This window comes from Protopterus annectens, chromosome 3.part1, assembly GCF_019279795.1.
Source record: "Protopterus annectens isolate FY-2018-M chromosome 3.part1, PAN1.0, whole genome shotgun sequence".
Taxonomy (NCBI): domain Eukaryota; kingdom Metazoa; phylum Chordata; order Ceratodontiformes; family Protopteridae; genus Protopterus; species Protopterus annectens.
In genome coordinates, this window is record NC_056732.1 from 1,654,338,545 (window position 1) to 1,654,352,171 (window position 13,627).

The 13,627-nt window shown below is 45.6% G+C and overlaps 1 protein-coding gene across 1 annotated transcript in view; it reads left to right on the forward strand.

Annotated features, from left to right (window-relative positions):
- The window catches only part of LOC122798602 (1-aminocyclopropane-1-carboxylate synthase-like protein 1), a 2,974,588-nt gene that overhangs the window by 760,971 nt on the left and 2,199,990 nt on the right, over positions 1–13,627 (forward strand). The window lies entirely within an intron of this gene.

Sequence of the window (13,627 nt, forward strand, 5' to 3'; positions counted from 1 at the left end):
TCACCGCCATCGAGCCTAGGGCCCTCAACACTGAATCCTCTGTCAGGAGGTGACAACGGTAAATTAGTGAGACATGCATCCTGAGGTTTTGAACTCTATCCAAGGTCAGGAACACTTTGCACTGTAGTGTGTCTATCCTGGCACCAATGTAATCTACCAACTGTACAGGCTCTAGTAGAGACTTGGCTTGTTGATTGTGAAACCCAAACTCTGGGCAAGTGTCAGAATGTAATCCCTGGTTTGGGAAAGTACACGCCTGGGTGGGAGCAGTGAGGAGCCAATCATCCAGGTACAGATAGACCTGAATCCCCTGAAGCCTCAAGTGAGCCACTAAAACCGCCATCACTTTGGTAAACACCCTGGAGGCTGTGGTGAAACCAAAGGGTAGGGCTCGAAATTGATAATGATTGGCCCCCTAGCCAGAAGTGGAGGAACCTCCTGTGCATTTTTATGTGAAAGTAAGCATCCTGGAGATCTAACGAGCACATCCAGTCGCTCCCTTGCAGGTACGGTATGACGGACTGTAGTGTGACCATCTGGAACTTTTCCTTGGCAACTGACAGGTTCAGTGTAGAGAGGTCCAGAATGGGCCTTAAGTCCCCCGTCTTCTTTGGCACCAAAAAGAACCTGGAGTAGAAGCCCGATCCGGACTGATCTGAGGGGGCGATTTTGATGGCTCGTTTTCCTAGCAGCTTGGAAATTCCTGTGCTGCTGCCTCCCTTTGCATGGGTGGAATATCCGGGTGGTGTCTGGGCGATATGGGGGAACCCACGAAGTAGATTGAATATCCTCTGGATATGATTTGAAGCACCCAGTGGTCCATTGTTATGGACTCCCACACCGCTGGGTGCAAGGACAGTCGTCCCCCGAATGCCTCCAGAGTAGAGCAACCGGGCAACCTCTCAGGGTTGCTGCCTGGGTCTGTCCAAGAATGGTTCTCGAGACCCGAAATTTCACGGACCCCCTCGGCCTCTGGGCCGGCGTCCATTCTGTCCCGCTCTGCCTCTAGGGGAAGAAGAGCCCTGAGTGTCCCGGGAATACTGAGACTTCCGGAACCACATCTTCTTTTGCCCTCTCTGGTTCTGGGAAAAGGACCTTTGAGGGTTAGAGAAGCAGATCCCAACAGCAGACAGTGTCTTCCCATCCTTCCCACTCTAGACTAGTGTCTCCTTGACAGTCTTAACAAAAAGAGTCGAGCCGTCATAAGGGGTATTGGCAAAGTATGCCTTAAAGGGTTCGGTGAATTGGCACATCCTGAGCCAGGCGTTACACCTCATGGACACGCCGGACCAAGCCACCCTAGCTGCTCCTTCCGTATCATGGGAAAGGAGTTGCATGGACGTATTTGATACTGCTCTCAGAGTGGCCATTTTCACGGAGAATGAAGCCTTGTCCTCCTGCGACACGGACTTGGGTGGAGACTCCTCCAGCTCCTTCACTAGGTTGCGTTGGAGTCTCATGACATGGGCCAGGTAGTTCAGCGCCCTTAGAGAAAATGTAGCTGGATCATACACCTACTTCCCTAGGCAGTCCATCCTCCATGACTCTCGGTCAGGAGGGTGGACCAAGGAACTTTCCTGAGATAGTTCCCTCTTCGTGGCTGCTGCTCCCACCATGGCGTCCACAGGGGAGCCCTTGTTCCAGGAAGGCCTATCAATAGGGGGACTTAGAACCTTATCGGGGAGCTTGGAGATCGGCTCCACAGTATCTGGTTCCTTCCACGCCCGCGAGGTGATCGAATCCACTAAAGGATCCGTGGGAGGGGACACCCAAGACGTAGACAGGCCCGTACCGAAAGCCTCCAGAAACACAGTCTCATCAGAAGAAGGCTTGGGGGCATACCAACCTCCCCGCTGGTGCAGGATCTCCATGATGTCTCCAAAGGAGACATCGTCGGGAAGTGATCTTGGGGAGCCCTCCCCATAATCTAAAATCTGTGTCCTCAATTAGGGACTCGGAAGGAATCCAAGTGCTTTCTCTTACACATATGCTTGCGAGGCACATCTCCCGTGGGGCTCTCCGGGGAGTGCTCACAAGCCATCTGTTCCTCTGTGGGAACCATCTGGGGCTCTTCGGGCACAGGCTGTCCCTCTGGTAAGACATTGGGGATTGTAGACAGAGCTGAGGGGGTCTGGGCGGAGTCCAAAGGGGCGGTCATCGGCCTCGATATGATGGAGAGGACCCATTCTACCACATCAAATGCCAAAGGAGAACAGACCTCCTGGGAAGCTAATAAGGAGGCCGGTCTCCTCGGATCTGACGGGAGAATCGGAGCCAGGCCAGAAGTGGATGGAGCTCTGATGGAGGGAACCTGGCCCGACAGTGTCGGAGCCGATGGAAAAGTTTCCACTCCCTTGGATCCGACAACCAGGCTCTGACTCTGAGAGCAGCTCGGATCCGAACTGGTCGGATCCGAGATGCTCCAGGCAGCTGTCAGCGTCGAGGACGCAATGAATAATTGGTGCTGAACCCCTGACCAAGGCCAACCTCGGATCCGAGAACTCCAAAGCTGAAGGTCAGATCGGGGAAGGAGAAATGGGCTGAAAAAAAGGGAGGGGGTGTTGGCAAGACCTCCATCTGGATCTGTGTATGGATAAAGTGCCTCATCATCTTATCCAGATCCATGTCCGATAAAGAACGGGTCGACCGAGATGAGGCCATGGACTCTGACCTGGATGGTCGGGGAGCCAAGGCCCGGGAGACTGAACGTGCCTCCTCCGGCTCCGGGGAGAACCTTGGAGACTGAAGCCAAGGGGAGTTATGGATCCGTGCAGACTTGCTCAGGGATGAGAGGTCCGGGGACCTCTTTCTCTTTTCCTTCGTCTTAGACTCTCTCTCCTGCTCTCTACCTCTCCTCTGCTCTGCTACCACAGGTTTAGATGCCGGAGTTTGAGTCCCAGCCTGGGAGGGAGGGGAGGCCAGAGGAAGAGAAGCGGGAGAGGCAGTCACAGCATCCGCTGTGACTTAAGCCGAAGACGAGGAAGGAGGTTCAGTGGCAGGCAGAAGGCCTTTGAGGACCAACTTGGCCTTTCTATCCTTCAAAACTCAGGGTTGAACCCCCGCACAAATGGAGCACTCCACATTAAGGTGGGCCACACCTAAACACAGCACACACAGAGTGTGGCCATCCGCTGGGGAGAGCTTATGGCCACACTCTGTGCAGCGCTTAAAGATAAGCTTTACAGCCATAGTAAAAAACAAGAAGCCTTAAAAAAAGGAAAAGAGACAGACAAAAAACATTCTTTCTTTAGGGTAATAATAATACACACCCACTCACCACGCTGACTTACTAAAGGGGGGAAGGGGCACCGCAGACAAATTACTCTAAACTAACTGCAACTACAAACCTACACTCGACGCCAAAGCGATGGGAGGAGAGAAAGGGTAATTATACTAACCTGAAACGGCTAAAAGTAATAGAGAATTAGGAAAAACTTACAATCAGAATCACCCTGCTATCTGGAGCTCTAGAGACACGATGTTTTACAAATCATGGCAAACGAGATCTGGGGATGGAAGGCAGTGGAGGTTTATCATGGGTAATGGGAGGAGTCTGGAGCTCGGAGCTAATGCTAGTCATTTTTGCCGGCTAGGATCCGATACAGATCCGTATTCCCACAGGTTGAAGACCAAATGAAGTAAACTACTTCAGATTATGAAATGTATAGTCATCCCCTTTGGAAAAAAACATGTACCCATGAACTACCACATAGGTGGCAGGAAACTAAACATCGAAAGTGTGATGAGAGACTTAGGGACACGAGTGGACAGTGGTCTCACTTTCGATAACCACATCACCACAACAGTCAGGAAATCCTTCTACGTGACACACCTCATCACTAAGGGCTTTTCATCCAGAAAAAAGGAGGTCATTGTCCCACTGAACTCATCCCTCATTAGACCCATTATAGAGTATAATGTACCATTTGGTATGTACCTCACAAGACATCTGCAACAGCTGGAAAGGCCATGGAAATACCTCACTAAAAGAATCACAGGCCTAAAGTAGATGCCATATGCTGACCGTCTAAAAAAAACTCCAGCTATACCCTGTGGCATATCGTCTACTCAGAGGCGATCTCTGCTTAACATACAAGGCTATGTCAAACCCTGAGCTGTTGGACATGCTCCACTTAAAAGAAATCCCAATCCCTCAGAGCCACACAGTCCAGGGATCTAAACCTTATCATCACAATGAACAAAACATGCTGGAGGATAGGTTCCTGACCCGGAGACTCCCTATACTCTGGAATAGACTGCCCATACATGTCAAGCAGAGCACCTCATCGGCCCTCTTCAAAAGGAATCATGATGATTGGATGGGAGATAGGAAATTCACCCCAGGGATCATGTCAGTCGCCCTGCTAGACAGGGGCACAGAGAAGTAAATATTGTGGGAAAAAATTTCCAGGGAATTGTTATGGCTAGGCTTGCATAGGCCTTAGGGCCGATAGCCTAGTACCAACCTATGAACCTATGAAGAAGTCAACCCAAGTCTTGCAGGAGGATGGGTCGTGGAAAGAGTGGGTATCCCCCTGGCTATCAACAGCTGGTCGACAAGATGCACCACATCAAGTTCTGAAAGGCTCCTGTTGGATCTAGTGGATACTCCAGATGGGGAGTCAGGTCGCTCTAGGAAAGGACTGTACACCTGCCCTAGAAATGGGTCTGTGGATGGAGAGTAATGGGTCCATGGTGTGGAATCTACCAGCACCGATGTCTCAGGTTTGGAGACCGGAAGCAATGGAGTCAAATTCATATTTATTGGGGCCGTAAAAGGGCTCGGCGCCAGGGGGGAACTTAGAGCCGATGTGGAAGGTTTAGTCGTAACTGCAGACATATGCATTGAAGGCGTGCACTGTGCCGAAGCAGCACTCGGTGCCAAAGTTGTAGTAGTAGTTGTGAGGTCAATAGTCGGTGCCGGAGACAGTATCAGAGCCAAAACTGGAGCCGACATAGGACCAGCTGTAGCTGGAGCAGAAGAGGTCGGTGCCGACGCAGCAGATTTATGCTCCAAAGATAGTTTTGGCACTTTACGCTTTACAGATTTGCCCTGGTCACCAGATGGTGAAGAGGGAACAGAGTGGGACCTTTCCTTATCCTTGATTGGAGGAGATGAGACCTCCGTTGCAGAAAGGGCCTCTGAAAAGAGCGACTTAAGTAGACCCTTCATGATTAACTTATTCCTGTGCTCGTTCAAGGTGCACTGACTGAAACTTTGACAAATCACACAGGGAGGTTGCACCGAAAGATGGGGTACCCCCAAACAATAAACACAATCATCATGTGAGTCACTATTAGGAAGTTTACCCTTACATGAAGCATAATGTTTAAAACCCGATGTGCCTTTTTTATCAGACATCATGAAATTTACACACAACAATCCAGGTAGAATACTAGAGAAAAATTTCAAACTCTACTATCTCTAAGTCTAAACTATCCAAATACACGCAAAAACTATGAAGCATGTCAAAAAACACACAACTGGTCAGTTAAAAGGGAAAGTAGAAGAAATACCAACAATGGTACTCAAGAAATACCGCAAGGGTAGGGAGACAAGGCCGTACCACCAGTGGTACTTAAAGAGTTTACCAAATGGGTAGAAACAGGAGTGCAAGGACTAAATATAGCCGTAAGATTATAGAAATATCAATATAAACCACAAGCGAAAGGAAAAATGACTAAATATCCTAAGAGATATCAAAACGTTTTCACTTAGCTAAGAGCTCGACTGAAACGCTGCTTTATTTCTATGCGGCAAAAGAGATCCGGGGTAACAGGGAGAAGGGCACTATGAGTAGAAGCTTAGCTCGAGAGTTTTTGGCTGGCGCGAGCTTGGTATTAGGCCAACTCGGTTCCGAGGGCTTGGAACCAAACCTATCAGTGATAAATGGAAAGAAGATTAACAACATCAGATCATATTTTCCCACATACGTTTGGGAGACTTGATGTATTGTTTTACAAATTTTAGCCGGGCCTGGATGTTTGTGTAAGAAAAGGCTTCCATCTTGCAACCCTACCCATAGCCCAGACATATGGAGAATATGGGAGATTGTTGTCACATGAAGTACACAACCAGTACTTGCCAAAAATTCCTGCAGCTCCTTCAGTGTTGCTGTAGGTCTTTTGGCAGCCTCCCTGACCAGTTTTTGTCTTGTCTTTCCATCAATTTTGGATGGACGTCCATTTCTTTGCAACGTCACTGTTGTCCCATATTTTCTTCACTTTTTGATGGTTGTCTTCATGGTGTTCCATGGTATAGCCAATGCAGTGAAAATTGTTTTGTACCCTTCTCCTGACTGATATCTTTCAACAATGAGATCCCTTTGATGCTTTGTAAGCTCTCTGCAAACCAAAGCTATCGCTGTAACAGACAACAGAGTAAATGTCAGGAAAACCCTACTAGGACAGCTGAACTTTATTTGGGGTTAATCAGAGTATCTATAATTGATGGCAGGTGTGTACCCAAGAATTATGAATGCTGTAATTAATTCAAAAGGTGCTCCATTAAAGTATTAGTTTAAAGGTGTGCACACTTATGCAACCAGCTTATTGTACGTTTTTCATTTTTTATATTTCTTCCCCTAAATGATTTCTTTGTTTTTCAATTGAATTGTACAGGTTATAGGTCATATTAACGGTGGGGAAAGTTTTGAAATGATTTGTTCTGGTCTCATTTTTTTATATCACAAAAACCTGACATTTTAACAGGGGTGTGTACACTTTTTATGTCCAGCGTAGGTGCTTCCTCTTACACTTCCTCTTCTGAGGAACCTCTTCAGTGGGATGATCAGAACAGATGTCAAAAGATGCTAAAACCTGAACAGGTGACTCCTGCAGCTTCGATGCCCGCTGTCCCAGTGTTGGAGTTGGTCGAGGCTCTGGACGAGGGGGAGGACTAGGAATCTGCTCTGACATCTGTGGAGCCAACTGAATGCTCAAAGAGGACAGGGCCTTCTCCATGGCCTGGAAAGCTGGTTCTCCCAAACAGGGAAGAGACCCCAAAACTGAGAAGGACTGCCTTTGAACTATGGTCTCCCCATGGGCTCCGAAGAGATAGCCCCGAAGCCAGGGTCAAGCTAACACTTCCCGAAGCCCCAAGGTGCAGAGATGGCTCCAAAAAAATTGGACTGGAGTCTCGCCTCTCTGAACCGACAGAGTAGCTCTGAACCTGAGAGGTCTCCAGATCCAAAAACGCCAAAGAACTCAGGGTAGGAATCAGTACCGCAGATGGAGATCTAACCGGACTGCAGCAGCCAGCACCGGTAAGGTCGGAACTGGAATCTCAAAATCCTCAGTGGTGGTCAGAGAAGGAAGACAAGTGGGAGTTGAAGAAAGGAGGGCTCCGGTACCAGAAGGGGCTGGAACTGATGACAAACCAGAGATTCCCCTCGCCACAATGAGCAGATCTACCAATCTCAACATATCTATTTCTGTCAGACTTTTAGTGGAACGAATAGACTGGGTAGACGGGAATCTTGTGCATTCCAAAAAAAGGACTAAGTAACTGACCTGCAAAATGGTCAATGGATGGGGACTATCTAATCTTAGGACAGTCTAGAAACGAGAATTCAACACTTTCTATAGGTGCTGCATACGTCATTACCAGAGAAACAGCCGGTGCTGAGGCTATCAGCTCTGTGGATTGGCTCTTAAGTCTGTGCTGACAGATTTGGCACCGGTGAATGAGAAACTATCAGCAATAAGGGTGGTACCAAGGTAATCTTCAATGCTTGTACAGGTTCCACACCAACAGACAGAACTGATGTTTTAAGTTTCTTGGCAGTTGAATCAGTGGCAGAAGCAAGCACCGAAAGATTCCTTTTCTTAGACTTGGCAATTTTCAAAGACGTTGAAGAACATGATGAATGGGACGAAAAAAGAAGTTATGTCTTACCATAACGTTCCATCTGTGTTGTTCATCTTCTTTCATTCATCACTGATGGGTTCGGTTTCGAGCCGTCGGAATCGAGTCAGCCTTTTTACCAAGCTCGAGCCAGCCAAAAAACTCTCAAGCTAAATCTCTACCCAGAATGCCCTTCTCCCTGTTACCTCAGATCGAGTTTGCTAGAGATAGAGAAGTAAAGTCGAGGGCACTTCTGCACAAATACCCTAGGGGCACCACTTAGACCCAAAGCATCCCTCAGGAGCCTTTGGAGGGGGAAGGAGGGCGGGAAGTAATGAATGAAAGAAGATGAACAACACAGATGGAACGTTATGGTAAGACATAACTTCTTTAGCTGATGTTGTTAATCTTCTTTCCATTCATCACTGATGGGACAGAATCCCAAGCTACCTTGAGGTCCATGGGCGGTCCTTATGGAAGAACATTCCTGAGTACAACTGAGCTGAAGACAGCTCTCCCTCTGGAGACCAAGTCCAATTTGTAATGATTGATAAAGGTATGAGGCTTTGCCCAAGTAGTTGCTGCGCAGATTTCATCCATGGAAGCCCTGGAATGGAAAGCTACAGATGTTGCCATAGATCTAGTGGAATGAGCTTTAACTTTTGGCATAGGTGCATTACTGAGGGAGTAGATGAAATGTATGCAGTCCCTTAGCCATTTTGATAATGTAAACTTGGAAACAGCCTCTTCCATTTTGGGTCCAGAAAAAGAGATGAAAAGCTGTTCCGATTTACGGATAGGTTTGGTCCTGTCTAGGTAAAATCTCAGTTGTCTGTGTACATCTAATGAGAGAAGGCCGTACTCTCGTCTACTGGCAAAATTCGAGAAAAAAAATAGTAACTCAATGGTCTGGTTTATGGAGAATTCAGAAAGAACTTTGGGAAGGAAGGATGGATTTGTCCAAAATGATACTCTGTCTTTATGAAAAACCAGATAAGGTCTCTTTATACACAATGCCTGCAGCTCCGAGACTTTTCTGCCCGACGTGATGGCTACCAAGAAAAAGAAGTTATGTCTTGCCATAACGTTCTATCTGTGTTGTTCCATGGCGGATGGCGGAGCAGAAGGCTTCAGAACCGAGATGGTCGAATGAGGAGTATAAGATGGAGTCCGTGGATAGGTCAACCCAAGTCCTGCAGGTGGATGGGTCTTAGAAAGTGTGGGGGTCCTCTTGGCTAACAACAGCTGGTCCACAAGATGCACCACGTCATGTTCCGACAGGCTCTTGCTGGATTTAGTGGATACACCAGATGGGGAGTCAGGACGCTCAATGAAAGGAATATACACCTGGCCCAGAAACGGATCGAGAGAAGGGGAGTATCGAGTCCATTGTGCAAGGTCTGCCAGTACCAAAGTCTCTAGTTTCGAGACCAGAAGTAAAGGGGTCAAATCCAGTGAAGTCGGTACAGCGCTCGGTGCCGAAGAGGCACTCGGAGCTGTAACGGTCGGTCCCAAAATGGAAACTTAATGAAGTAGTCAAAGGTGTGCCCTGATCCGAAGTGGCTACAGGTGCCAAAGATGAAACAGGCATAGTAAGGTCAATGATCGATGCTGGAGGCAAGACCGGTGCCAAAACTGGCACCAGTATCGAAGGTTTTGAGATGCTTGGAGCCGAGTAAGACAGAGCTATAGAGGCAGATAACTTTGGGACCTTTGATTTCCCACACTTGCCATGATCACACGATGGTGAGGAGGGAGCCGAGTGGGACCTCTTTTTGTCTTTAGTAGGAGGGGTTGAGACCTCCATCGCAGAAATGGCCTCTGAGAAGGGAGACTTGAGTAACCCTTTCAGAATTAGTTTATTTTTGCACTCATTAAGAGTGCGTTGGCTGAAACTCTGACAAATATCACACGGAGGCTGCACCAAAAGGTGGTGCACTCCTGAACAATATACACAGTCATCGTGAGAATCACTATTAGGTAACTTGCCCTTACATGAAGCACAATGCTTAAAACCTGAAGTACCCTTCTTATCCGACATATTGATAGAAAGAAGCCTCAGGCCAACTTTATAATCCAACTAGAAAAAAGTCAAACACCGTTCAAAAAAGTCACAATTATAGTAATACAGTGGCATGTAAAGAGAAAAGAAACACCTTACTAAAAGCCAAAGATAATAGGTTAAACAGCAAGGACAATACCAGCTATGGCACTGAATAAATACCACAAGGGTAAGGGAGGAAAGGCCATACCAACAACGGTACTTGAAGTACTACCAACAGTGCAACAGGTAGATTAGAGAGGAAAAACGCAAGGTTAGACAGAAGACAAACCACTAGAAATAATATTTGTACAATAAAAAATGAAGATATCAAAAATTTTCACAGAAATTTCAAAGTTCCACTTAGCTGAGAGCTTGGCTGTAATGCGGCTTTACGGCTACGTGGCAAACGAGAATTGAGGTAACAGGGAGAAAGGCATTCTGGGTAGAGACTTAGCTCGAGAGTTTTTTGGCTAGCACGAGCTTGGTAAAAAGGCCGTTTCAGTTCCAAGGGCTCGGTACCGTACCCATCAGTGATGAATGGAAAGAAGATTAACATCAGATCATCAGTTTTACTTATTATCTAATGACCAGAGATGGCTTCTTCAAAGGCAGCTTTTATTATCTCCTTCAAAATGAGTTTGTTTTTCCTTTCCACCAGGGCCAGGTGACTGAAGCCATGGAAGATCGAACAATCTTCCTGAAAGTGCACTTGGCTCAGGCAGTAAACACACACAGAATGCCCATCAGAATTAGGTAGCTTTCGTTCGCCTTTGATGGATTTCTTAAAACTGGAAGTGCCTCTGCCATCATCAGCCATGATACCCAAACAAAAACAGGTAAACAAGACCACACACACTATTTAGTCAGAGAAAAAAAATAGGTAATATAAAGGTAAAAGTACACACACACTTTTTTAAAGTGAAGACAAGGAAGGTGAATCAGAAAAGTATATATAGGTTTACTATTAATATCCCGTAGTACAGGTGTTCGAATGGCATGTGTTCAAATGGCACTTCTTAAAGAGGCACAATGCCAAACCTGACTACAGCGAATACGCAATACTGAATGTGCAGTGTCATTTGCTAGTCTGAGTTTGGTATTGTGAGTAGAGATAACGGTACAGTGAGGAACAGGGAATTTACCCATTTCCTCACTGTAGTGCAATCATGCAGTTGATATATACAATTTGCAGAGGATTTCGGGGACACAGCCCCCCACATGGGGGTGCAGGGGGGCTTGCCCCCCTGCAAAATAGTAAAACCCTTGTGCCGTTGACTTAATAGTCTAACGGTACGTTACGCTGCATTGCTTTGGTGACTGATATCACCTAATGCTAAGTCAAATACATTGAACTATGGGTGTCGGTGTATTCAGTTCTCTTTACCATAGAAAATGCTGATGTCTGTGCATCACAGACTCATGGTTTAAAGCCACAGAGAGCACACCAACAATGCAAGGTTATAACGTCTTCCACGCATTTAGGCCGGCTGCTTCACAGGCAGTGACAAAAGGTGGAGGAGTCTCTATTTACATTAAAAATAAATATACTTCAAAGCTGGTCAAACAGGACAAGGTACTTGTGGTGCTCCATGCTCAAATCACCACAGGTAAAATCCAATACTACTTCCTTGCAAGTTATAGGTCTTCCTCTATGAACCAGGAAACCCTTACCATGTATTTAAACTTATTAGAAACACTAAACATCCAAACCAATAGCATATTCATGGGTGACTTTAATTACCACACTATTAACTGTGCATCCTATAAGACACCAAACATACATGGACAGATATTCCTGGATTTTCTAAACACAAACTCCTTGGATCAGATAATCAATACACCAACCAGGGGTGCAACCATACTAGAACTGGTTCTCACTAATATGGGAGACTGCTGCACAACCCCTACTGTAATGCCTTCCCTGGTAAGGTCAGACCATAAAATGGTCTCCTTTGAAGTAAAAGTATGGTCAATCATGAACTTCTCCTCCATCGTCTAAAATCCCTCTCTATCCTATCTGGATAACCGTAAACAGGCAGTACTCTGGAATAACCATCTCTCTGATCTCCTCCCAACTTCGATAGGGGTCCCTCAGGGCTCTATCTTAGGTCCCCTGCTATTCTCCATTTTTATAAATGACCTTCATCTAGCCATTACCCAATCAACTTGCATTCAATATGCAGATGACACGACCATACTCTGCTCAGCCTCAACACAGACTGAGCTGCACACTCTCACACAAAAAACCTTCACTACTTTAGAGCAATGGTTCTCTAATCATTGTCTTCTCCTCAACCCTAAGAAAACCAAACTCCTGCTCTTTGCACCCACTCACATGTCCCCTTCTATTAACTTCACACTTACATCAAATGATGGTACCCTCATCTCTCCAGACCAAGCCACTAAACTCTTGGGTATTACTATTGACAATCAACTAAAATTTGACACTCATATCAACTCTACAATAAAAGCTACTAACAGAAAACTTGGTTCTCTCTACAGAATCAAATCTTTCCTAACTCCCAAAGCTAAAACTACCATAGCTAGATCACACCTAATATCTACCCTACTATACCCATTTACACTAACCTTTCTAAGTATAACCTCAACAAACTAGCTTCATCATACAACAACATTGCTAGATTTGCTACAGATTCTCCTTATAGGACTCATCATTGTCTTAATCTTAAAAAACTAGACTGGCTAGAACTACCCTACCTAATACAATCTTACCAACTTACTATTGCCCATAAAGCCCTTTATCACCCTGACAACACTCCTATGCTCTCCTCTCTCATTCAACCCTACAAAAACCTGAAGAACCTACGCTCTTCTAACAAGATACTGATTCAAACTTCCCTATCTAATAACTCAGCAGGCGACTCCACATTCTCCAACTCAGTTGGCAAAATATGGAACCAACTACCTCAAGACCTCACTACCACAACTTCACTCCCATTATTTAAAGCTAAACTAAAACTTTTCCTTTCCAAACACTGGCTATGCTCTTGTAACAACCCTGACTAACCGATTTCCTTTCAGCCGTCTGCTTCTTTCATCCCCTCACTTCTTTTTCTCATTTCCAGCTCACCTGAGTCCCCTTTTCATAAGTGTCCCTGTGACTCTTTCCTAAAATAGAAATATATCTATTTTTTTGTAAACTTCTTACAATGCTGAAATAGACTACCCTAGATGTTTATTTGAACTTGACTTTTTGTCTCCTACTAAGCCTCATACTGAACTCTATTGCTTATGCTTATATAACTTGTACCAGGTTTAATGTATGTTCTATAGTATTGTATAATGTATGTTCTATAGTATTGTGTAATTTTGTGTTCCTTGTGTGACATTTTTAACTTGTTTTAGTAGATTGTAGTGGAGCTTTTCTCCTCGGGCCTCCACTGAAAATGGACATGTATCCAGTTGGACTAGCCCGGTTAACAAATGTAAAATAAAATAAAATAAATAAATAAAATAAATAAAAGTAAAACCTGGACCCCCAGATAAAGCTAGAATATTCAGGAACTATTCTAAAGCTAACGTCTTGCCATTAAGTGAGAACCTGGCAAACTTTCAAGACCCCATAAACCCTGAGAACACTTCTGCCAATGCATAACTGTTCACAAAAACCCTGTACAAGCATATTAATAGCTGCATAGAGGCAGCCATACCCACCAGGAAGAAGTACAGAACTAACTCAAAAAACAAGCCTCCCTGATTGAATCACAAAATCAGTC